The sequence below is a fragment of the Pinus tabuliformis genome, chromosome 9 (genome assembly GCF_031772625.1).
Source record: "Pinus tabuliformis cultivar Carrire ecotype Pingquan chromosome 9, CPIR1, whole genome shotgun sequence".
Lineage (NCBI taxonomy): Eukaryota > Viridiplantae > Streptophyta > Pinopsida > Pinales > Pinaceae > Pinus > Pinus tabuliformis.
Genome location: NC_142307.1, coordinates 2,014,626,112 through 2,014,654,008, shown reverse-complemented (window position 1 = coordinate 2,014,654,008; position 27,897 = coordinate 2,014,626,112). Strand labels below are relative to the sequence as shown.

The 27,897-nt window shown below is 40.9% G+C and overlaps 1 pseudogene; it reads right to left on the bottom strand.

Moving 5' to 3' along the window:
• Positions 1 to 18: 18 nt before the first annotated feature.
• On the bottom strand, positions 19 to 27,897 carry LOC149157154 (DExH-box ATP-dependent RNA helicase DExH8-like; annotated as a pseudogene).

The following is a 27,897-nucleotide window of genomic DNA, read 5'->3' as shown; positions in this document are numbered from 1 at the left end:
ACTGTTCAACTTACACCATTACTTTTGTTTGGTCTCGACAGGAAGCTCAATATCCCCATTTTCTAAAAGTCTTCCAGGCAAACAGGCTTTGAATGCAGTCATGGTAGCTACAGGTTCAGCTGATACTGGACATGGGGCAATTGTAAGCACATCAGGAACCAAAGGCACTGGTCTGGCAACCCTAGGTGCCAGAACAGTTGGCGGATTTATCTGCCCTGATCCAGCTACAAGTGGTTCAGCCTTGACAGCCTCTGAATATTGGGTGGCTCTCCATTTTCCAACTGTCACAAGCTCTTGTTTAGCATGATCAGTATGTGAGAAAAAACAGCTATTCCCCCTTTTACATATTCCCTTGGCAAAGAACTTGCAGACAGGTGTGGCAGTTGTTGGTTGGTCATGGAAATATTGTCCTTCAGAATATGAAAGATTCTGTTGTGTACATTGGGTTCTTATCTCTTTGATAATTCCTGTAAGCTCATTTCCTATACTTGAAGTGTTCAAGGACCCTGAGTCAACATATGAAGCCTGAATACAAACATCTGTAACAATATCATCTGCTAGCTCAGCGCCAACGACAAAACTCAGGTTTGCTTCAAGTTGTCCTGGAGAGAGAAAGCATGTGTGCTTGAAATCATAATCATTGTAATACAATGGTGGACCTTCCAAAATGCAGAGAAACTTGGACATGTCTCAGCAATAGCATGAAGTGATGACGACACCAAATGGTGGAAAGAAGACCACTCCTGCTCAAGCCTAAGAGCAATTGAAGCAAAATCATGTGTCTGAGTTGTGAAGATCTCATCGCCAGCCACTTGAATGAGTCGTTGCAATCGATGCTTGTCCTTCAAAATCCGTTGCCAAAACAGAATTGCACAAAAATTTGCCATAAGTGTCTTTGTATGATATGAAGAACCAACAGATCCATTAGCATCATTATAATAGCTGTCCACATATTTATTGAACAAAGATTGCTGCCCAAATGGTTGTATGATAGGCATTGGTCGTGCATCCATCAATGAACCAATTATTTCACCCTCTCTAAGAAACCCACACTGACCAAACTTAATGACAAGCATTGATGCCTCCAAAGAAAGGGGGAGACTCTCAAGCAAATTGTCATATAATGTTGGTTCATACTTTCCCCTATGATGAGATGGTGCCTTCAGAGCATCTAAAGAAACCAACAAATCTAGTGCATCTTGAATAGTTTTCAAATTCGGTGGGTCAAGGGCCCTCTGAAATAGAACTTTGGGGTCATTCATGGCTTTTGATGCAGCACAGCTAATCGTGAGAACCTGCTTTCTCAATGACAGCTTTTGCATCGCTGGCTTTTCATATTTATCAAAACTATCAAACAAATGCCGTGAAACCAATCGGAAAACCTGACCATCACATGTACGGCCTGTCCTTCCTTTGCGTTGATCTGCCTGAGATTTTGACACCCAAACCAGATGTGGCACATGTCTTTTGTTGTCGTCATTCCAAAATATGTCTAATGAGCGGCATGAATCAATAACGTAAGATAGCCCAGGTATGGTCACAGAAGATTCTGCAATATTTGTTGCAAGTATTACCTTTCTATAAGAATGGAAAATTTGCATAGCTCTTGTTGCTTGTTCAATATCAATGCTACTGTGAAGAACGTGGACCTTGAAACACATCCTAGAATGTCTTACAAGCAGCCACTGCTGCTCCAGGGACCGATATGTTGGTAGGAAAACCAAAATGCTATTCTTTAGGTCTTGCTCCTGTTCATGCATATGCATCACCAGATCTCGAATCAGGTAGTGCACTTCATCATTTATATCAGCTTCATCACGGCCTTCTTTAGATGATTCCAAATCTGATAGACATTCAGGATTCTTTTTAAGAAGTTCAAGTACCTATTCAAGGTACATCACTTTGCATTGAAAAACAGAATGTTGCACTAAGGAACTCGGTAGTGCAATCACTTCAACCCTTTCATTCTTACCAAGATCCTTAAAGTAGTCCCTGTATCTTATTATATCTGCACCTTTGGGGATTAGGTTGTTTTGCGGCTGCAACACTTCAGACTTTTCCCTTCAGATTCAGAACTGATGACAAGCATACACGCAGGAGCTTGAGAACATGCCACCTGTAAAATGCATCCACCCCAGAGCTATTTTGCATGACAATTCCTATGGATTCGAACAAATCCCCAATTTCGTAGCACGCTACGAAATCACTAAAACAGGTTGCGCTGCGAAACTGCTAAAGGATTTATGTGCTGCGAAAACACTTTGTCCTTAAGCTAGTCTGAGCAATTTTGGCAACAGAATTTTCAGTGATAACATATTCTATCAGCAACACGAAAGAACTATTTTCGCAAAAAATGAAGAAAAGCTTCAAAGGCTTTTTGCAACATTTCATGATAATCTTCGTGAACTTGTCACTCCTTTTGCTAACATTCAGTACTCTAGTTCTTCTGGTCCCATCTCTATTAGTACGATTGTTGATCAATGGGTAGTTCTTGCTGTCACTTCATATAATCGTCAAGTCAACCAATTTCAAACAGATCTAGTTGAGTGACGCGTTGCTCATTCTACTGCTCAATTTGCTCGTAATGCAACTCGGGAAGAAGTTGCTAAACAAGCCATTGACATCCCTCGAGAGGAGGCTATTTATGTTCTGGTCCAAAGAGAAGTCTCCAAATATCTTCAGGCTCAACAGCAAAAACTTGATGCGACCCTAAACCCACTTCAATATCAATTAGCTTTCTTCATCAATTTTATAGTCCAATGGCTTAGCTTCTTCAGATCCCGCATCAGTTCCTCAACAATGACGGCCTCAACATCGGTAACAGTGATAGCCTCTCCAACAGCCTCGTCAACCACAACAGCCTCGACAGCCTCAGCAGCCTCGCCAACGATAGTAGCCTCAGCATATTGAGAAATCTCGACAGCCTCCTCTACCAAAAAATGGGGCAATCAAGGCCACTACCGCAGAATCAAAATCATATTACTCCATCTGCAGTTGGGTAGTCAGCTTCTCATATAAACCAGTCTTTCCTGAACTCTGGTTTAAATCTAGAGGCTGCGCCATTTGCTCCACTACAACCAAATATGCCTCGGGCTTGTCCTCAGCCTTAGAACAAAGGCCAAGCTTCTCAAAACTAAGCCAAAATTGCCATCTGTACTGGTTTCCCTTTGTTAATCCCTTCTCTTACTTGTTGTATATTTTAGATAAGATGACACCCTCTAAGTTAGATCGTCGGGTTAGCAATCTTTCTATCCACAATTTATCTTCTATTCATTTACCTTTCAGTCAAGTTAAATTGTTGGGTCTTGGGCATAAGTACATTCCTAGGCCTCCCCTTATGGGCATTGATGACATTTTTAAAGAATATGATGTGTTTTCTAGATTATGTAGAATTAGATGATTTTTTAGACTTTATGTTGAAGATTCTTATGATCCCTTCAGATTGCCTAATCCTACTTGGGAACCCCCTATCAATGATCCCAATTTAAACCAAGCCCTTCATGCTGGCTTAAATATTCTGCATACTAGGGTAGCCTCCTCAGGTTTCTCCTTCAAACCCAGATTCTCCAGATCTCAACTACTTGCTCTTTCCAATTGTAATTAAACTTGCAGATAAGAATTTGGGCATTGCTATTATCGATAAATACAGATATCTTGTTGAAGATCATAGGCAACTATCTGATCATAATGTTTATTGACCAGTTGCAACAGTTCCATGGGGTGATCTTCGAGCTTCTCTTTGACATCTTCAGGCCATATTCAGAAACCTGTTGTCTGTCAACCAATGGGAATATATTTTGCAAATCAACATTCAACATGCCAGAGCTTGTACTTTGTACTTCATTTGGAAAGTGTAGAAAAACCCTCCTGTTGGTCATCCAATTTGCTCATATAATGGTTTTATGTTAGAACCTCTTTCCAAGTTCTTGCATCACAAACTCTTGAGCACTTTGCTTGCACAACCAAATCATTTGCCAGACTCTCTCACTCTTCTGCAAGTTATTGAAACAAAACGCTTTCCAGCAGATTCTTTTCTGGTAACCTTTGATATAGAGTCCCTTTATCCAAGTATTCCTACTCAGGAAGGTTTGCTTGCCTTGCATGATATGCTCTCTCAAAGTAGTGTAGCCTTTTTTACTCCAGAGCACATTGATTTCTTGGTCAGCGAAGCAGATTTGGTTCTCAAATGGAATTTTCTTCAATTCAATGGCTCATTCTATTAGCAGATTCGAGGCATTGCTATGGGAAACAATTTTGTTGTAGTATATGCATGTATTTTTCTCTGCCATATTGAGAAAGAAGTCAATAGAAGAATGCCTTCTCCAGAAATCAAACTCTTCAAGCGTTTCATTGATGATGTTCTTATTGATCTAGGTGGCTCTAGAGAGACACATAGGACAAAGATGGCTCAAAAATAAAAGTATTTGGATTATGCTCGAACCAGGACCAGATCGAAGACCTCACCATCCTAATCATGGAGGTGCGAACGACTCGTCAAACCGAGCTTGTATGCGAAAGATAAAGCTCTTCAAAGTTTGACATGACAGGAGGAAGTGGGGCCCACAGTGTGCCACATGGCATCCTAGTAAGCAGGTGGGACCCACATGGCAGCCCATCAGCCATTGACACTTGGCATTCTCTCATTTGTCTCCTAAAAACTGGCATAAGAGACAAAAATCATGGGAAATGGTTAAATAAATAACCATATAACGAAATGTTTAAATAGTTATTAAAATAACTATATAAAACCATCCAAACACATGGTTTCAGGATCGGCGGCAACAAACCCCGCTGAACCCTTTGAACAAACCTTATCGCAACAATAAACATTTCCATATGGGATCGGGATCGGCGGTAATAACCTCCGTCGAACCCTCCTCCACATAACCCACATATATGTCATAACAATATATATATATATATATATATATATATATATATATATTGGGGTCGGCAGTCATAACCTCCTCCGAACCCTCCACAACTGTCGCAAACCAATATATATATATATATATATATATATGTCGGCATAACCCCCGATAAGGGCGTCGATATCTCACCGCGCCAATCACCGATTTATACTATCGCCGACATGTATATCGGCAAAATCTCCGATAAAACGTCGATACCTTCGCCGTGCCGACCGCTGATTGTGATAAGTCCGACCGTTGATATGGGGATCTGCAAACTCCTGGAAATCAGGCCAATATATATGCCAGCGCCCATTTTAGTCGCCAGTCACAACTACTGATTGCCGATATTAAAGCAACAGTGCAGGGTTTTCGGGGTTGATGGTTGATAAAAGGTTTATATAAGGAAGAGGCAGGATTTGATCTCCCGACCTCTCCTCAACCATCCGCCTAATATTACCAATGCGCCAACCACTCCCATTGGGAAATCCGCCGATGAGTTTGTATTTAAACTCAGAATTTTGCCTTTACACACAGTTCGAGGAGGAGAGAGACTACAGGCACAAATTTCAAGGCAGCATATCAATTAATATTTTAATGCAGGAACCATGAATTTTGCAGGAGGGCAATATTTTCACTTTGTCAGAATTTGACAAGTTTTATATGGTTTTTACACCTGTCATCGCTATGAACACAATGGTGTTGTTCGTTTCTTCAACAGAGGTTTGCATTTTCCAATCAGTTCCAGAATGCACGTGGAACCATGATTTCAGCAAAAACAAGAAGCAGAACCATGAGCCATGAAATTTTCCCAAGGAGGTAAATTTTGACATTTCAGAATATAGTCAAGTTTATACTTGTTTTTCATGGTTTCTCACAAGGATTGCAATGGCAAGACCAGATTTGTCATATGAGTTGCAGATTTACAGTCAATCCATGGAATAGAATCTTGGAGGAATCCCGGAGAATCTAGAAGATTCTTGGAGCCCAAAATTCTCAACTTCTCAATATTCGGATTTTGGACAGTCGATTCATCACTACTCGACGCCACAAAGCTGATGGTGGCTTCAAATTTCTTATTCTCTCATTTTTTCTTCTAGTCACTTTTCTAAGTGCCAGTGCAGATGTCCACATTCATGTGCGAGCAACCATCTTCATGAGATCGATGCCTTGAGAGCAATGGTCCGAGCAGCTTCAGCAGTGAGACATCCACTTCTTCAGATGGCCCTTGGTTGTGAGGTATATGATGTGTTCATGTACTTCTTCTTTCTACATTATGTTGTACAGATCCATGATTGATGTTGATGTAGGATCTTGTTTATTTCATGTTGTCATGATTCCTTGCTTCATGTTATGCGGAATCTTTTTATGTGATGTACTTTCTATCATAACTTATCATGTTATGCTTTGAGATCCCTTATTGTATGTTGTTGGGATACTCTTTTTGTCGTCACGCATGTGTTTTGCCTTGACATCCCTTTTGTGCCATGTTGGCGGGATGCGCACCATGCTTGTTTTTGTGTCATATTGACAGGAGTCTTTTGATTGAGAGTTCTAGTTGTGGAACATCTCTTAGAGCCACTTCTGTGCAAGGGCATTCTTCCTTGTATGATCGAGACATCATCTCTTGTGTACATCACCATTATTGTCAGCACTTAATGCAGCAGCCTACACCATCTTGACGGGGCCCAGAGACGTAGTCCCTCCTGGACGAACTCCGTTATCAACGGCTATTGTTTTCATGTGCTGATGATTGTTATGTTCCTCTTCTTTATAATCTGCAGCTGTATTTGTTAATGTTATTTTAAAATGCAATTTTAACACATCACGAAAGTAAAAGGTCTTGGAAAGGTCCTTCTTCACACCCGGACCTTGGATCAAGTGGTATCAGAGCAGGTCTTAACATTGATGTGAATTGCAGTGTGAACAATGACAGAGGACGAAAGAGCAATGTACGAGACCATGCTTAACATTTCCAAGAAAGTGGAAATCATGTATAAAACTCTACAGAAAGAAACAGAGGAAAAGGAGCGATTACAGCTTCAATTGAAAGCCACAGAAGAGGCCATGAAAGAACTGAAGAAAGACAGAAATAATCTTCAAACAGAGAATGATAAATTGAAGATGCGCTTACATGAAGAGAAAAAAGAGAAGCAGAATTTGCTACTACAGTTGCAAGCAAAGGATTAGGCCTTGGAAAAGCTGCAGCGAGACTCATGTGAGGTAAAAGTAGTTCTCCATCTTCATGTATGTTTCTTGATGATGATTTCGCTATGTTTGAAAATCATACCACAGGAATTGGCTCCAAACTGCTGAAGAGAATGGGGTATGAAGGAAAAGGCTTGGGTGTTAATGGCCAAGGCATTGTCAACCCCATCCAAGTAGAGGAATTACCGTGTCGAGCAGGACTTGGGTATGTCAGGAAAGAAGTTGGCGAATGAGATCCACCAACATCGAATGATGAGTAGCCCTCATCAGTTCTTTCCAAATTGAAAGAGAAGGTAAAAGATGTTGATTTCCTTTTGATTTCATCTTCTCATAGTATGATGTCTGTTGGAGATTTGGAGATCCCGATTACAGGGACAAACATGAGGCTCCTTACAAAGACGAGGCACGAGGAGAAAGAGCTTGGTGCTAACAACCAAGGCATCACTCAACCTTTGGAGGATGTGCATGAACATCAATTTGTAGGCTCGATATACACTAAAGGAGAGTGCTCAAAGGTGTCAGATTTGTTCGAGACATCGTCGAGGAAAGAGAATGATGGGAAAACATCCCCATCATCCCATGGCAGTTTCCATTTCAGGGAGAGAGCTGAGGCAAGCTCTCATCGCCATATTGACATCAAAGATAGCAAAAGAAGGTATAACCACTTTCGATCTTCAAATGTTCATTTTGATTATGATCATGTTGTTAATAATGAATGAATACTAAGGCATCGGAAAACATGTACTTTTTGTGGTTTACCTAACCATACCTTTTCTGAGTGTTGGAAAAGAATGGTAGCACTCATGAGGCGTGAAAGACCCTTTCAACTGCATGAAAAGAAACAGGTTAAGAAGATATGAAGGAAGAAAGCCTACTGCAGTCATTGCGACATAAATGGCCATCAGAGAGCCACTTGCTGGAAGCTCCATCCAGAGCAGTGCCTTAAAGACAAAGCATCAGTGCGTGAAGCAGGAAGAGCAGTTGTTCGACAAGCAAAACCACCTCAAGGAGGTGACCCATTCACATTGATAAGTGAAAAATGTTTTTTTTTTACTTGCTGTCGTTTCATGGTCATTCTTTGTAAATCATTTGTTGCATTTTTAAAGTGTAAAAGTGATGATGATTTTCCATCACTTGGTCAGAAACAATGATGTCTGGTCATGTTTTGAGTCGTATTTTGAGTCGCATGTTAAAACTCTGAAAGTGATGTTATGTTTCCATCACTTTTCAAAACAATAGTGTTTGGCCTTATGTATGTAAATCATGTGTTGCAGTGATGATGTGTTTTCCATCACTTTTTGAAGCAACCATGATGAGTTGGCCTTGTTGTCATATCTGGAGTATTACGTCCATCTTATTGTAAACTTGTCCACTGAGTATGTGTTATAAACTTGTGGCAAGTAGGGGACATTTGGGTCTTTAGTTTGGTCATGTTATTCAAAGCATGTGATTTGCAAATAGTGTACTACACATTGCAAAAGTAGCAGGTGTCGGTTCGTCACTTAAGGCTCCGAAGAACAAAGGTGAAGGAGATGGAAGCGAGACCTTTTCAGGGTGCTTGTGATGCGGACAAGGTATAGAGAAAGATGCAGATTATTTTCCATGATTTTGGAGGACCAAAACCTCCTCAGTGGGGAGGATTGATCCAGGTGGCTCTAGAGAGACACACAGGACAAAGATGGCTCAAAAATCAAAGTATTTGGATTATGCTCGAACCAGGACCAGATCGAATACCTCGTCGTCCTGATCATGGAGGTGCGAACGACTCATCAAACCGAGCTTGTATGTGAAAGATAGAGCTCTTCAAAGTTTGACATGACAGGGGGAAGTGGGGCCCACAGTGTGCCACATGGCATCCCAATAAGCAGGTGGGACCCACATGGCAGCCCATCAGCCATTGACACTTGGCATTCTCTCATTTGTCTCCTAAAAATTGGCATAAGAGACAAAAATCATGGGAAATGGTTAAATAAATAACCATATAACGAAATGTTTAAATAGTTATTGAAATAACTATATAAAACCATCCAAACACATGGTTTCGAGATCAGCGGCAACAAACCCCGCCAAACCCTTTGAACAAACCTTATCGCAACAATAAACATTTCCATATGGGATCAGGATCAGCGGTAATAACCTCCGTCGAACCCTCCTCCACATAACCCACATATATGTCATAACAATATATATATATATATATATATATATATATATATATATATATATATTGGGGTCGGCGGTCATAACCTCCACCGAACCCTCCACGACTGCCGCAAACCCATACATACATACATACATACATACATACATACATACATACATACATACATACATACATACATACATACATACATACATACATACATACATACATATATATATATATATATATATATATATATATATATCATATATTGGCATAACCCCCGATAAGGGCGTCGATATCTCGCCGCGCCGATCGCCAATATGTATATCGGCGAAATCTTTGATAAAAGCGTCGATACCTCCGCCGTGCCGACCGCTGATTGCGATAAGTCCGACCGCCGATATGGGGATCAGCGAACTCCTGGAAATCGGGCCGATATATGTGCCAACGCCCATTTTAGTCGCCGGTCACAACTGCCGATCGCTGATATTAAAGCAACAGTGTAGGATTTTCGAGGCTGATGGTTGATAAAAGGTTTATATAAGGAAGAGGTGGGATTTGATCTCCCGACCTCTCCTCAACCATCCGCCTAATATTACCAATGTGCCAACCACTCCCATTGGGAAATTTGTTGATGAGTTTGTATTTAAACTCAGACTTTTGCCTTTAAAAACAGTTCGAGGAGGAGAGAGAATATAGGCACGAATTTCGAGCAAGAATACGGGCACAAATTTCAAGGCAGTAGATTAATTAATATTTTAATGCAAGAACCATGAATTTTGCAAGAGGGCAAATTTTCACTTTGTCAGAATTTGACAAGTTTTATATGGTTTTCACACCTCTCATTGCTATGAACACAATGGTGTTTTTCATTTTTTCAACAGAGGTCTGCATTTTCCATTCAGTTCCAAAATGCATGTGGAACCATGATTTCAACAAAAATAGGGAGCGGAACCATGAGCCATGAAATTTTCCCGAGGTAAAATTTTGACATTCCAGAATATAATCAAGTTTATACTTGTTTTTCATGGTTTCCTGCAGGGATCGCAATGGCAAGACCAGATTTTTCATCTGAGTTGCAGATTTACAGTCCACCCATGGAACATAATCTTTGAGGAATCCTGGGGGAATCTATAAGATTCCTTGAGCCCAGAATTCTCAACTTCTAAATATTCGAATTTTGGACAGTCGATTCATCATTACTCGACGCCACAAAGCTGATGGTGGCTTCAGATTTCTTATTCTCTCGTTTCTTCTTCTAGTCACTTTTCTAAGTGTCAGTGCAGATGTCCACATTCATGTGCGAGCAGCCATCTTCATGAGATCGATGCTGTGAGAGAAATGGTCTGAGTAGCTTCAGCAGTGAGACATCCACTTCTTCAGATGGCCCTTGGTTGTGAGGTATATGATGTGTTCATGTACTTCTTCCTTTTGCATTATGTTGTACAGATCCATGATTGATGTTGATGCAGGGTCTTGTTTATTTCATGTTGTCATGATTCCTTGCTTCATGTTATGTGGAATCTTTTTATGTGATGTACTTTTTGTCATAACTTATCATGTTATGATTTGAGATCCCTTTTTGTATGTTGTTTGGATACTCTTGTTGTCGTCATGCATGTGTTTTTCTTTGACATCCCTTTTGTGCCATGTTGGCGGGATGCGCACCATGCTTGTTTTTGTGTCATACTGATAGGAGTCTTTTGATTGGGAGTTATAGTTGTGGAACATCTCTTAGAGCCACTCCTGTGTGAGGGCATTCTTCCTTGTATGATTGAGACATCATATCTTGTGTACATCACCATTATTAACAGCACTTAATGCAGCGGCCTACACCATCTTGACCGGGCCCTGGAGACGTAGTCCCTCCTGAACGAACTCTGTTATCAACAGCTATTTTTTTCCTGTGCTGATGGTTGTTATGTTCGTCTTATTTACAGTGTGTAGCTGTATTTGTTAATGTTCTTTTAAAATTCAATTTTAACACATCACGAAAGTAAAAGGTCTTGGAAAGGTCCTTCTTCACACCCGGACCTTGGATCACTTATGGTTTGGTTAGGCTCCAAAGATAGATTGCTTGAATACTTAGAATGTTATCAGTCCATTTTTCCTGATAATATTCATATCACATCTTGTATTTCTTCCACAAGTGTTAATTTTCTGGATGTTGTGCTTTTCAAAGGTCCTAATTTTCAAACCTCTAGAAATCTTTCTACAAAATGCTATCAGAAGCCTCTGAATGCTTATCAGTACATTCCTTTCACTTCTTGGCATCCTCGACACCAAAAAGTGGCATTTGTGGTCAATGAATTAAAAAGATATCTTCTTCGAGAAAGCAGTCAGTCTGGTTTTTCAGAGCTCAGGAGGTTGTTTTACACTCGGCTTTGGTCCAGAGGATATCCACTTGATTTTCTTCAGGCATGTTTTTCAAAGGTTCATTGGGATCAGAGGGAAGCTCTATTGCAACAGGTTTATGCGCGAGGACCTCTTCATTATTTATATATATCAAGTATTTTAATCTTATAATGTTTATATATATATATATATATTTAAATCAAATAATTTTATCTTAAATTTATATTTATCATTTTTTAAATGTATAATTGTTGGAAATACTGAGGGGGGGTTTGAATTAGTATTCCTTTCAATTAGTATTATTATTAATCTTTCAGAGCATTATTTAATCTTCAATTATTATCAGTGTTTGTACAATAACAAAAGGAACATAAATGCACACAGTTTTTAAGGTGGAAACCTGCTCCGGGATAAAAACCACCTAAACGCTTTTCTAATAATTCTTTAATCTTCAAAATCCAATTGAAAATAAATCTCTAAATTCCTAGAATCTAGAAAAGAATTCTTCTCCAGCTCGCACTAAATGGACGCTCCAACACCCGAGATCCTTCAGTAGTCAACTGAATGGATGCCCTAACACCGAATGAGCTACAACTCACCCTAGCACCACCCTAACACCCTGAAGTTTTCACAGGCTTGAACCTCTTGGTGACTTCATGCACCAACCTAGCACCTCCCTACCACCCTTTAGAATAATAAAATAAGAATGGACTCCCATACCAGGGAAAATGGTCCACTTTACAATGATATAGAATGATGTAGAAGAAGAATACACACTAGACCATAACCCCAACTATGACACAACCACCTAATGATGATCCTAGACCCCCTAAAACTACCTCTTCAACTCTTGGTAGATAGTCACTTGTACAACTTTTACAATGATGCTTTTACAATGACTCTGTACAATGATACTTTTACAATGATTGTATGCAGTGTTGCCCATTTGAAGACTTCATGTGGTGAACTTCTTGTTTTTGTTTTGCACCTTGATTGCTGCTCTTGTCATGCTACCCTTTCTCACTCTTCAGAACATTATATTATGCATTGAGTATTCTCTTGATGAATATATAATACCTGCAAAAAGTCTTCAAGGAAATACCCATGACATGATAATAGCAAAACTTACCTCATCGTGCAGAGCAATGTCAGTGCTAAACAAAAACTACAAATTAGAATACAAAGAACCTAATGCAATTAAGAGATGAACATGCATATATAGAAGATACTTACCTAGAGCTTACCTCTGTTGCATCATTTTGCTGCGCCTTTCTCTCTGCTGCAATAGAAAGTTTGTTCCTTTGCACTCCTTGACAGCACTTGATCTAGTTTTTTTTCTTGCCTTCTAGGAGCACGATATTGAATCTAATGTATCTATGTGATTTTAGATCCCCAATATGTGATATTTGGTCCTGTAGTGGCCCTCTAATTCTTCTTTCCAATGCCACAGTTCTGATCCGATTTGGATTCTTCATTACCTTTTTCTTTTACAAATCCTGAAAGCATAACTGCTAAAACCTTGTTATCTGCTTTGTGTTCCTGTACCTGTTTCCTTTTCCATACCTTCTTATTCCTACAATCTCTAGCCATGTGCCCATAGTTATGACACTTGAAGCATTCAATGTTGTCCATAGGCGATTCCATCTGATATCTACAACCGTGAGCACTATGGCCATAGTTATGGAATTTGAAACATTTAATATTTGGCCCATCTAGCACGTATTCTCTTCTGACAAAATCATCGTGGAACCTATCTCATGATCATGCAAGCTTGCTTCTAGGGTTTTGTAGATAATGATTGTACCTGTCAAAAACTTCACAATCCCTAGCCATATGTCCATAGTTAGCACATAAAAAGCAATAACCATTAAATAAGCGAACATACCTAGAAGATTTTCCATTCTTCTTTGGAGGCGGTGTTATAGTTTGTTTTGGTCCTTTGTTCTTGATTGCTTTGTCTTGTTCTTTGGAGTTGCAACATTCTTCTTTGGCTTTTTACTTTGATCAACTTCCTTCTTAGAATCATCCTGTGAAGTTGTGAATCGTGTAGCTTCATCAACTAGAGCTTTACCATCTTTAATTGCCTTCATTTTTGCTTCTTCATCTATCTTATCTTGTAAGTGTTATTTTTGTGATCCCTTGAGTTTGTTGATCTCATCACGGGTTGCATCAAGTTCTTCTTGCTTTTGAGCAAGATCTTCTTGAAACCATCTTTTCAACATCTTCCTTATTTTTTTTTGCCTCCTCAACCTATAGCTTGAGAAGAGTGATCTTCTCTACTTCTCTGTTGAGAACTTGTATCTATTCCTTCTGCTTCTCATTTTCAATCCTGAGCCTGCTTATTTCTACTGAATATGTTTCTAATTCCTTTTGCTTTTGGTCAACAACGGATATGTATCTTTGATCAGATTCCTTCCTTTCAATTTATGTTTCCTGCATCTGTTGTGTGATCCTGCTAATCTTTGCAAATGTTGTGTCAAGTTCTTATTGCTTCTATTGGACTTCTCCCTTGAGGTCTCATGTCACTATATTATTGATTTCTTCCAATGCCTTTGAGCTGTTGGCATAGTTTTGGACAGTGTTTCCCTTCTTCACTTCGTTACGCAGCGAGACTACTTTAGCTTCTAATGCTTCCCTTTCTCGGTTGCTTTCTTCCAACTTATTTTGAAGTGACTCTTCAATACATTTGTTTTCTTCAACTTCAATTTTGAGACCTTGAACTTGTTCTTCAAAAGCATTGGAATGGATCTTCTCAGTCTTGAACTCTTTTATAAGCTTGATTGCCTCCTTAGAAAATTCTTCTATGGTCAACCCTTCTTCTTCGTTATTTGATACCTTGTTTATTGTGCTTGGCCATAAACAATACTCTCTCATTGGATTCTTCTTCAATGTCATTGTCTTCATCGAATGATGAGCTACCTTTAACATTTGAGTCACCTGCATATATATTCTAAAGCTTTTCCCTTACATTTTTGGTGGTTTTACAACCCAACACCTTATGATAAGTAGATTCAATAAGTCCATTGATAATAATATTCTTTGCTTTTGCATCATTTACTGAATTCTTCTTCCCTTGTTCATCCACGGTTGGTGTAAAGCCATTTTGAACAGTGTCCCATACTTCATAACCTTGCACCAAGAGATAGACCTCCATTCTTCCTTTCCAGAGTGGATAATTATTTTCATTGAACATAGGTACATCATTCTTGGTATGCTCCATGAACTCCTTCCAGTTGTTAAACTACTATTGAAGGAACCATGATCTGATACCAATTGTTGGAAATACTGAGAGGGAGGGGGTGAATCAGTATTCCTTTCAATTAGTATTATTATTAATCTTTCAGAGAATTATTTAATCTTCGATTATTATCAGCGTTTGTACAATAATAGCAGTAAACAAAAGGAACACAAATGCACACAATTTTTAAGGTGGAAACCCCCTCCAGTACAAAAACCACCTAAACACTTTTCTAATAATTCTTTAATCTTCAACTCCAATTGAAAAGAAAGCTCCAACTTCCTAGAATCTAGAAAAGCATTCTTCTCTAGCTCCCACTAGATGGACACTCCAACACCCGAGATTCTTTAGTAGTAGTAATTGAACGGATGCCCCAACACCCAATGAGCTACAACTCACCCTAGCACCACCCTACCACCCTGAATTTTTCACACGATTGAACCTATTGGTGACTTCATGCACCAACCTAACCCCACCCTACCACCCTATAGAAGAATAAAAGAAGAATGGACTCCCATACTAGGGAAAATGGTCCACTTAACAATGATATAGAATGATGTAGAAGAAGAAGACACACTAGATCATAACCCAACTATGACACAACCACCTAATGATGATCCTAGGCATCCCGACACTACCTCTTCAACTCTTGGCAGATAGACACTTGTACAACTTTTACAATGACTATTTTACAATGACTTTGTACAATGATACTTTTACAATGGTTGTATGCAGTGCTACCCACTTGAAGACTTCATGTGGTGAAATTCTTGTTGTTGTTATGCACCTTGATTGTTGTTCTTGTCATGCTACCCTTTCTCACTCTTCAGAACATTAGATTATGCATTGATTCTTCTCTTGATGAATATATAATACCTGCAAAAAGTCTTCAAGGAAATACCCATGACATGATAATAGCAAAACTTACCTCATCCTGCAAAGCATATGTCAGTGCTAAACAAAAACTACAAATTAGAATACAAAGAACCTAATGCAATTAAAATATGAACATTCATATATAGAAGATACTTATCTGGAGCTTACCTCTGCTACATCATTTTTCTGCACCTTGCTCTTTGCTTCCGTAGAAAGTTTGGTCCTTTTCACCCCTTGACAACACTTGATCTAGTTTTTTTTCTTGCCTTTTAGGAGCATGATATTGAATATGATGTGTCTCTGTTATTTCAGATCCCAAATATGTGATCTTTGGTTGTGTAGTAGCCCTCTGAGTCTTCTTTCCAATGCCATGGGTCTGACTCGATTTGGATTCTTCAAGGCAACGTTATGCCCAATCTCTCACAATGATCTAATTATGAACTAGTTCAGTAGAGCAAACTTGTATGGCATGCAACGTGTCAATGTTTCCTCCTTTGGCTCTGAAATTGATACACGGAAAACTACAGTTTGTGCACTATCCACCACTTTTTACAGAATTTCAATCCACTTCTCAGAGAGAGAGTTATGATGATTTTCCCAAGGTCACCTCTTTGAGATGAAATTCAGGAGCCTACAAAAACCCTAACTTCCACAGATCATATCTCCGAACATATAGCGAAAAATATCTGCATTTCGGTCACAATGTTCATCAGGATTTTGGCTCAAATGGGTTTTAATTTTAGCATCTAAGACTTCGCAGAAATAGAGTTATAGTGAAAATTCCATGATCACTGCTTGTGGAAGATATATGAGATTTCTTTTTATAGAGTTGAGAGGGGCTTCTAAAGAGAATGTTGGAGGAATTTTAGGAGCTTAAAAAAATATTAATTATTGACTATTCAATGACCAAAATCAATGATAAATGTCATGCCACAACCTAATGGTGTTTTAGCCCACTAATTGGGGTTACTAACTTCAATCTTAAATAACTTACAAACAATGAGGAATTACGAGGAGAGCTATATACCGATAGAAAGATATTTTTGAGTAGAGTATTCCTATAATGGTTATGAGACAAGAAACCATGAATGATGATGCCCAATGTGCCATGGAAATTTAGGGTCATCCTTGGTGTTGCTTGGGTTTTCATCAATGACAACCTCAGATAATCTTTAGATCAACAATTTCTACTATTATTTAATATGAAAAAAATTATATATATATATATATATAGTAGTGAAAAGTTTTAATTTGGCTTAATAATAGAAATAAGACATTGAATGTGAGTGAGTTATTAATTGTGAAAAGTTAGGTCTCCCATTTAAATTCAAAATTATTAAAGTGCATTCACATGTCGAATTTCTTATCTCATTTTCTTAATCAAAACAAGGGGGGTTACGGGGGAGCAAGTCCCTACCTTGAGTGTAGTTGACCTAAAACCCTTGTGTTTTGACCCTATTAAAGCAGACATAACTGGAGATTAACTTACGAATAATTTTCAACCATCATGAACTTTTTACTCTCACAAATATCTTTAGAAGGGTTGTGTTTTCTCCATTTAATGTTTGCATCAGCACTAGCCCATGGAAAAACCAAACAAATGGGCATGATAGCCCATTGTTGATAAGAAAAATGACACCATAGACTAAGTAGATTTCACAACCAGTGCAATTTAACATCATTGTTGATTAAAAGAATAAAATACAACATTAAGGCAATGCAATATATACAGGTCCATAACTAGGTGCAGAAGTAGGAGCACACTCTAGGAAATCACAAGGTACCCATAACAAGTAATTGCTTGTGTCAAGTGCTACAAGTAAGGTTACATTGGGTGTTCCCACTTGAACCATAGTATAGAACAAACTATCCAGATCACAAAACAGAAAGTTAGGAGCCTATGAGTGATTAAATTAGAATAACATGGAACTTTAGCAATTTTGATTTTGATTATGAACTTTAGCAACACTTTTAAAGTCTACAAAATCAGTACTTTAATTGTATAGTATATTTTCAATGATCTATTGGAAAACGAATTGATTCGTTGTGAGGTTCTACAAGTATCAACATACATAATTTTATTTTGGCTTCATTCCAAATTCATATGCAACTATTGGCTTAGTGGGCCATGACCCAGGTTCACCATTAATTAGCCAAACAAATCCCTGCACTACTGGCCCTTTCGGCATCAACCTGCGGAGCGTGGACTAAAGTCTCACCCGAAGCAATATCAAGGGATGCAAGAACCAAGTTTCTACACCGAGAGATGGTAGTGATGTCATTTTGTGCCCTAACTCTGCCTTCGCGCAGATCGATAAGCCTTTTAGGGCTTATCGATATACTTCCATTAATCGGCCTCTAGACCTTTGCGAAGGTCTACGACTATCATTCGTGGACCCTCAACATGTGATTTATCTACTTTCGTGCTTCTGTAATTACGTGTACCTTTGTATTTACCCAGATCGGCTTAATATCTAATAACTTCAACATGCATTAAGATATTCTTCACGTAAATAGATATTATTATTTGCGGACAGATAACAATGTAAACATATATATTCCCGCATCAATATAGCATTAAATCATAAACCCCTTTATTCAGCATAACATAATCGCATTCATTCATAACAGAAGTAAGTAGATCAAAACACAAATAATTCCATAATAGTCTTCTTTATTAATGCTTCAGATCTTCTTACAGACTCTAACTACCCTGCGCACTCGGCTGCAGGGATCCGCACACTCAGCTACGGAATTCTACCCTAGGCCTCTGCGCACACAACTGCAAAGCCTCTCTTCTACTCTAAGACTCTTCGCTCTTTTCGCTAATGACCCATTACCTTCATCATCCCAAAATCTAAACTCCCCCTTAGACTCTCCTTTTTATACAATCCCATGGTCCACAAACCATGCGTAGATATTCTAAAGCCAACACAACTTACATAAAAGAAGGTTGGAAACCCTTTATGATACTTTACATATACTCCCTCCGCGACCAGAAATTGCATAGACTTTACACTTTACGTACAAAAACTTGGGCTTTTAACCCCAAAATCGACCCTAGGGGACCCTGTCCCAATAGGCCCCCAACACAAATACGGTGACTCGCCCCCGAGTCACTCTGCTGGTGCGGAGATCTCCACTTGCACCACTGCAACTTCAATGGTACACTGCATCGTTGCCTGCTTAATCTGTTCTACCAGCTGCTCCGTTGTTGGTCCTGTGCTATCTGCCTAGATCTTCTGTTGTGTTGTCTTCAGGCTAGTCAACGTTTCCTCAATGGTGGTGGTGAGAAAATAAGCCTCATCTAGCCAAGGCCCTAATTTGGCCTTGAGTACTGCCTCTCTTCGCTGCGCTGCATCAACCTGCTCTTTCAATTCCTTCACCTCCTGTAGCTTTGCCAATTTTTGTGTGATAGTGACGGTACACACCATTTCTCTTGCCTCGTCATACCGCTGCTGCAATTCCCTCACCTTGGTTGCTAACCTCTGCAGGTTGGGATCTTCCTGCAAACTGGTAAGTACCTCCAGTGATTGCTCGAAGAGCGCAGTGCAATCTGCCACCGCGGTATCTACTGTAGCAACTGCATTCTTGACAGCTGCCTCACATTGTTCTCTGACCTTTGGTGGAGTTGAAGGTTGTGCCCTCAACTCGAGCTCTGTAATTTTGAGGTTCAACTCAAACTGAACCTTGGCCATCTGGGTCTGAGCATCGCGTACACCTACAGCCAACTTCCGAATCTTGGCCTCCATAGGCGCCTCTTCGGGGATGTACAGTTTCGGAATGATTCTGCACGCTTCTACTACCACCATTATGGTGTGCTCATTCTTCTCCTGGACCTTCTTCCAGGTTTCTATCGCTGGTGTTTTCTCAGCGAACAATTATTCATTTTTAACCTTCTGCTCGTTGATCGCACTCAGCGCGTGCTGCTCGTGGGCCCTCAACTCCGTGATCAAACCGACTTGCAACGTGTGAAGTAATTTGCTTGGGATCACGGCCAAGTTGAGACCAATGTTCCTTAAAGCAACCCTATTAGCCTCTATCTCTGCGCTTAGGCTCCGTCAAGTAGCACGACGGCCCAAGGATCCAAGGAGCGAACCATCTGCACTGCTCCAGTGGTCCCCTGTGCCAAACTAGTCGACACCACGCTGCCCTGCCCTACATCGTCCTACAGTTGAGTAGTTTGGATCTGCACCTCGTGCAGACCCATTTGAATGGCCACCAAGGCTTGCTTCTGCCACTGTTCGAACTGCTGCAGCAATTCCGCAGTCGCATCTCAGGCCTTATCCCTAATGTCATCTAAGTCACTTTCTTTCAAGGTGATTGGGTCGAGCAATGACTTAGTAGCCTTGGTCTTCTTCTATGGCCCTTCTTTCTCCTGCTCCCAATTCTGCTTCACCCAGAAGGGGGTGCTCTCCTGGTCTCCTTGTTTAGATTTCTCCTCTTCCTCTGTTTACGACAAAGGAGACTTCTAACTTCTGTCAGAGTCGCGCTCTTCCTCTTGTTCCTTCGCGGCGCACTCCGCTTCTACTCTTGCTTTTTCCTCAATCTCTTTTTTCCTTTTTTCAGCCAACTACTTCATTTTCAACCAGGCCTCTTCGTTCTTCTACTTTCCTGCGAACTTACTAGACTTGGCTAACAGATCTAAGTTCGTGCGCCACTTGACTGGCCAACGATCGAGGACTGTTTCTATGGCATCATCCATTGAAAGGTATGGGAGATCATACCATTTATGTTCTATGTCCTTCCACACCCAAATGGAGATACAGTGGAAATCCACTTTGAACTCTGCATATCTCAACAATTTCTCAAATACAGTTGGTGATAGTCTTGGCTTGTGGTTGATGGCCACATTGATGCTCATCTCCATCAAAACCCATAAGACCTTGCTCTCGCGGACCCGCTTAGTGTCCTTCGGGGCCCATAGCGAAGAAAACTTCACTGCTTCTGGAAAATTTGCTGTGATCGGGGAAAACTGACCATCCTCCGGCAATTGCCATATGACCAACACAATTGATAATAAAAGCCAAGAGTAGTGGAACGTCTTATTGTGATCTTGTGCTTCTCTGCAGTTGGTAACGAAATTGTTGCAGAGGTAGCACGCCCAATTGAATTGTATGCCCTCCACGCACTTGGCCGCTAATGAAACTACCGGTGTCAACACCTCATCTGCGCGACACTTCTACATTACTTTCCCAGCTAATATCAAGGTAGCTACCTTCACCGTGGGGTCGATTATGCTTGAAACTTAATATCCGCGCAGCTTATTGACAAGCTTAAACTTGTCCTTCATTCTCTTGGTGGGGTCGCGCTCGCCCACCTTTTCGCCAAATGCCTTGGCCAGATTTATTCTTGAGTGGGGTAGCTGGGTGATCCTATGGATCAGCATATCAGTTATAGGGATTGGCTCCTCTAACCAAAGGCACCTGTCATGCACCAGGCACAACAATTGTTTGATAACTATCAAGTTTATGGGTGTGCAGTGGTAATACGGCACCCATAGCAAGTTCAGCAATCCTGCCTTCTCCACCCCACGAATCCACTTCACTAGCTCTAGTGCGATGACACCTGAATCCTTATAGAATACCCTCTGCATGAAATTATCAGTAGCCAAGTGGGGGAACCACTCCGTGTCCGCCAAGTCCCAATCTTCAAGTTTTAGGTGGGGGATGCGTGCCAAGTGCGTCCTTCAAACACGATCTTTTCTGGCAGCATGGGTGTATTAATTATAAACTTTCCCTCGTATGGGTCCTTTAGGATCTTCACCTTACCCCAAAGCAAAGGAATGTATTCATGTAGCTTTGAGATAGGGTCTACACCCTTAATGTCAATGTCCTTTGCACCCATACCAGTTTCTTCAGTGCCCTCGTCGAATTCTAGGTTTACCACCTTGCCTTTCTCCTGCGTTGTGGGCTTATCTTTCTTCTAGTGCTTCCTTGGCGATTCGCGCACTGGCTATGTCGATTTCTATTTTTCCTTCTTCATCTTGGAATCCTCTCCTGCCAGCATAGGCTTCGGCCTACGCGACCTCGGTGATTTTGGCACCGCTGTGGGCATCTCCACACTTACGACCTCAGGGGCAGCTCCCTCAGAGGCCATCGATCCTCTAGCAATTGCAGTTTCTATGGGCGCCAACATCAGGCTATTAAGGATCTCCTATGTTTCCTTAGGCAACATATCAAACACTGAACTGGCCACCAAAGCCTCAAAACTCACAAGGTTCATACGCAACTAATAGCTCGACACCTCAATTCTCAAAATGAAAAGTGTTTTTCATTGAGAAGCGATCTGTAATTTATAAGAAAATTGGAATTCAAATCTGACCATTCCACCCAAAATTCGTTCATAAATGCTAGATTGGCAGCATATTTTCAAATATATCGCATTTAAATTCCCCCCCCCCCCCCCTGCTCCTCTTAGTCGTTTTCTCATTATCAAATCATGAACAATGACAGTAACGGTCACTTTTTGGTTGCCCTGCACAGTCTCTCCTCCTATAGTGCAACTCCCTTCGTGCGTTTGCTGATGTTGTGACATTCTTCCATCCTGCACAATTCCCCAGTCATGCAGCACTACAACACAAGTAGTGTAGTCTATAGTTCCGCACCTCCTTCCAGCTGCCTGGAGCGCTAAGACTATGCTTCCATCATATAGTCATCTGGTCGGATCCCTAGTGTATGGATTCAATTAGCTACCATTTACCTTTCCGGGAAATGGATCTCCATTCAATTTCAATAGTTGAACTGCTCTACCATTGGTAATCTCTTTGACGACATATGGCCCCAGCCAATGCATCTAAAATTTTCCTGGAAACTTATCAAAATTTTTGTCATATAATAAAACCAAATCATTTACCTTGAAGGTGCACAGTTTGATGTGTTGATCGTGCCACACCTTTTCGTGCTCCTTCTGAACTTGCTGATGGAATCCAACCAAAAACCTATCTTCTTCAAGTTCTGTCAGCTACAAGATCCTCTCTTCCAGGGCTCCGCGATCCACCATTCCTGTGAACGCTGCTATGCGTAGACTAGGTACAATATACTCCATTGGCATCACAGCTTCTACACCATAAACCAGCCTGAAGGGTGTCTGTCAAGTCAGTTTCTTACAATTAGTTTGCTAAGCCCATAGCACTACAGGTACGTGAACATTCCAATCATTCCTTTGTGCATTGCAAACCTTCGTCAACGCATTCTCCAATATCTTATTAAATGCTTCAACCATCCCATTAGCCTGCGGGTGATATAGCATGCTCTTTTGATGATAAACTTGGAATTTGTCCGTCAGCACGATGATCGTTTCATTAAGGAAATGTGTACCACAATCGCTCATCAAATATTTGGGCAACCAAACCTAATCAACACATATTCAAAGAGGAACTTCATTTTTGCTTCCACTGTACAGTCCTTCATGGGTTGGGCCTCCACCCATCTGGTCAAATACTCTATCGCGGTGATGATATACCGTGCACCTGTCTTCTTTCCTGGAGGCTGAATCGGGCCCACAAAATCAATGGGCCATTTCTCGAATGGACGTAACAACACTTGCGGATTCAAAGGTAGCTCATCCCTCCATAATGGCCTGGCCATCTTCTGACATGCATCATATGCCTTACAGTAACCCTTGGAATCCTTATGCAGTGTTGGCCACCACAACCCAGCACATAAAATATTTTGCATTGTTGCTTTTCCTGCATAATGCCTTCCCGTAGCTCCTCCATTAGCTTCAACGAGGATGTTGTTCCATTCAAACCCAGGTACATAATGTCGCAGAATTTCATCCGAGCCCATTTTATATAAATGTCTTGTAATGACCGAAAAATCTACCACGTGCACCACCAGCGCCTTCTTTTTCTGACTTGTATACCCTTTTGGAGCCGTCCTCGTTGTCAGGAAGTGTATGATATTTGCAAAGTGATTGTTAGCTATGTGCACCACAAAGAGCTGCGCATCAAGAAGTGCGTCCTCCAAATTAGTAGGCTCCTCTCCTATTTCAATGCGCGACAGATGATCTGGTCTTGGATTCAATTGTCCTGGCTTCACAATGACTTCGAAATCATATTCCTGAAACAGCAGCAGCTATCTGCATATCTTCCCCCCCAATAGAGGCTTGTTAACCAAGTACTTCAATGCAGAATGGTCTGTATACATCTTAAAGTGTCCGCCTAGCAAGTAGTGTCTGAACTTCTAGAGTGCGTACACCATAGCCAAACCTTCACGCTCTGTCGTTGAATAGTTCTTCTCATATTTAGATAACTTCCTACTTGCAAATGCTATAGGGTGATCCAACTCTCCCTCAACGGCTTGTGTCAGTACTGCTCCGAGCGCAATACATGACGCTTCCACATACACATGAAATTCCTTCTTCCAATCTAGGAAGACTAGGATCGGCATGGTGACCATATTTTCCTTTAGCACATCCAAGCTTCGCTGACATTTTTCATTCCAACAAAATGTAGCATCCTTCTTCAGCAGCTTCTCCATCGACACGGTAATCTGGGCATAATTCTTGATGAGCTTTCTATAGTATCTCATATGCCCCAACATTGCACGCATTTGTTTCACACTTCTTGGTGCCTCCAAATTAATTAGAACTACTATATTAGCTGGGTCCACAATTAATCCTTGTCTACACACCACATTTCCTAGCAAGATTCCGAAAGGAAAACAGAACAAACATTTCTTCAAATTCAGTGTGATTTGATACCTTCGACATGTATCTAGCATCAAGCGTAGGCTGGCTACATGGCATTTCACCAGCCCAAACACCATCCAATTGTCAAAGTATACCTCCAAAAACTTGTGAATGAAGTCCTTGAACGCCGCGATGACTACGCATGAAAAGATCGTCGGCACATTCTTCAGTCCAAAAGGCATTACAGTATACTGAAAGCATCCCCATTCGGTTGTGAAGGTCGTCTTACTTCTATCCTCCGACGCAATATTGATCTGATGGTACCCCGAGAACCCATCAGTGAACGAATATGCTTCATGTCCTCCTACATTATCCAACACTTCATCGGTGAACGGAGTCGGAAAAGGATCATGCACGCAAGCGTCATTCAACTTCCTAAGATCTACGCATATCCTTATTTCATCCTTTTGCTTCTTTTCCTGAACTACTATTGGGCTCACCCAATCAGATTCTTCCACTAGTTCAATAATACTTGCCGAAAGCATTTTATCCAACTCTAAGTGGACCTTTTATTTATACTTTGGATTGAGGTAGCAAGGCCTTTGCTTGATCGGCTTTGCGTCCAGTTTCAACATAATTTTCATAACTCCCAAGTCCCCTATAAGTATGAGAACTTCGTAGGGAACAAGTCCTGGTATTCGCAGAGCAACTTAGTGGCCTTATCCACCATAGCATCATCCCAGTAGTCCCCTATCTTCGCAAAATTTGGCTCCACCTCCCTCCTGATGTTCACTTGTCTTGTTTTCAGCAGCATGGTGATATCTGGGTTTTCTATTTGTAGCCCCTCAACTTCGCAGTGAACTTCTGTTTTTGGGATATTAATGTTCCTCAAATCCTCATATTTCTCTTTAGCAGTCACATTGTAGAACTCCAGCACGTGGCGCAGCTGGATGGTCAAATCCAGTTGAATCAAATTCAAGGGATCCTTTAGTATTCTGAATATCGATGCTTTGACCTCATGGAGCACTTCATCAATGCACTCAAATCCATCTTTAAAGTTGAATGTCATCAAGAATCCCTATCTCAAAATATCCCATTTGTCCATGCCATGGCGAAGCTCTGTCTCCAAGTACCAATTCATAGGTATTACATCCAAGGTGTGACAGAACAGATGCACCCACTCCAGTTGTGGTTCTACTCCATAAGAATCAGTCCATTTGGCTAAGTGATCGAGCAGATCACTCCTTCCATCGTATTTTTCTGTCAACTGTACCATTGGGCGACCAAACTGCACCCTCATCATTCTTCTATATTCGTGCCATCCATTGAAGTTGTCTTTATGTGTACCCCACCATCTTATAGGCGTAGCGCACAGCGCCAAGTCCAAGGCTTGGAAGTGATGCTTCTCCGACACTTCTCTTTCAAATGCATCCAAAAATTTATCAACATTAGTTAAACCATCATAATAAGGCATACTTCTTACCTCTGATGACACATAGCGCAGCAATTTGGTCATCATGTTACATCATAGCGTAGATACTTCGTGCAATCTATTCTGTCAGTGTTCCAATTCCTTGTCTAAGTCTGATGTGCAAGAGATTTCGTGGTCCCATGCAAGACATCCATCAACTGTCAAATTCACCCAATCTTGATCACGTGCCATTATCTTATAAATCTAGTCCAAATCGTCATCACTTTCGTAATCATGGACTGGTTGAGTGTAGCATGGTCCTTTTGTAGGGTCCAACGGTACTACTATGCAGAGAAATTTTCTTTCAAATGACATCATCCGCTTCTTCAAATTAATTACCCCATTCATATCGATAGCCCAGTTGATCCCAAGGATCGTAGGGTAGGGATTGCTATCATCCACAATCTCTATTACTTCAAAATTGGCCAATGTGCTCGTGCCTTCGATATCGATTGTCACTCCCTGTAATCTTCCCATGGGGATAATCTTTTGTTGATTTTCCATCCTCAATTAAATAGGAGACCACTACAGCGCAGGTCTCCCCATTCTCTCCCATGTCTGTTTAGGAAAAACATTCACGTCGGACCCTAGATCCAGAATAACTTGGTCCATTTCATATTCTCCTATCTGTGCGGTGAGTCTCATCTCCCGCCCTGTTCTTGCCTTATGCTTACCAATCTTCCTGACCACGCATGGGCCGTCAGGAGTATTACCAGCACATTTATTGATCAACTCTTGTAATCCCTTTACAGCCTTGCTATCTCAAAGCAGCTTCATGCAAGTCTCAAAAAATGTAGTAAGCATGGATGGGTCCATTTCTTCAAACTGTTTATCCTGACTTCCTAAGGTAGAAGCCTCAGCGAAGCTTTTCTTTGCTTCCATGAAGGTTTCCTTCACATGCTCCAAATCAAAGCCAACCTCCTTTTGTGGAGCTTTGCAAACCCATTCACCTTCTTCAGGATTCTTTCCCTTGTCTTCACCAGTTGTCATTCCACTTCATAGCAAGATGTTCATATTAGGATCCTCTTCACGAGGTTCAACCCTCATCATCTGCAGATTCTGGGTATGATGTTGAGGCTATGTCCCATTTTCATGTATCTTAGCTAGTAATACAGGGTAATCTTCTGTCACTTGGTCAAACTGAGTGCAATAAATGCACGATAGGCACGTCGGGTTCGTGAATTCTTGCATAGTTTCTTGGTCCCCCACAGTTGTAGAAAATCTCATGTCCTCGACCTCTACTAGGTCCTCCTCCACCTTGGCCTTGCCCGCGCCCCTGAAATCCTCCTCGTGCTCCCCTAGTGCCTTGATACAAAGGCCAAGTTTTTTCTTGAACTCTATATGTAGGCGTTCTATCCATCATTAGCTCATAGCTACAACAGTTACGCTCATCATGACCCACCAATTGACAGAAGTTGCAGAAGAGCAGTTATAGTGTCTGTACAAATTTCTGCAGCAGGTGACAATTGTTTATCACATGTCTTCCAACCATCTAACAGATAGCACACCATAGCGCGGGCCCTATACTTACCCCTACTTGATATTTTGGCCTCAAAGGTATCGACCCTCCTGCTGCAACATAATTCGCAAAGAATAGGCAGTGCTCTTTGTCATGCCCCTTGCTTTTTCGTTTCAGGCACCAAACTTCTTCGCACACCTCTGGCCAAATTGCTCTATCCTTCTTCAAAATTTGAAACTCTGGGCAAAGGTTCTGCAACTGCACATGAATCTATTGAACTCCCAAATTAGCATCTTGCATCGGCGTCTCATGTAATCTTATTGCAATCTCCAGGGCTTCCACCTGGGTCCCAATCTTTTGTTGCGATAAAGCAACCCTTATATGAGGCAAGAATGAAGCCACAAACCATTCGTGATGCTGCCCATCCGTAAGATTCACGTTGGCTTCGCAGATCATGCACTTCATTCTCTGATCCAGATCCAAAGGTTTCTCGCCAAGCTTCATCATGATCTCCTTGAATTCTAGAATTGATTGAGCTTCAGACTTAGGCCTATTGAACTCCTTATTCAGTGTCGTCTGAATATCTGCTAGTGAAACCAT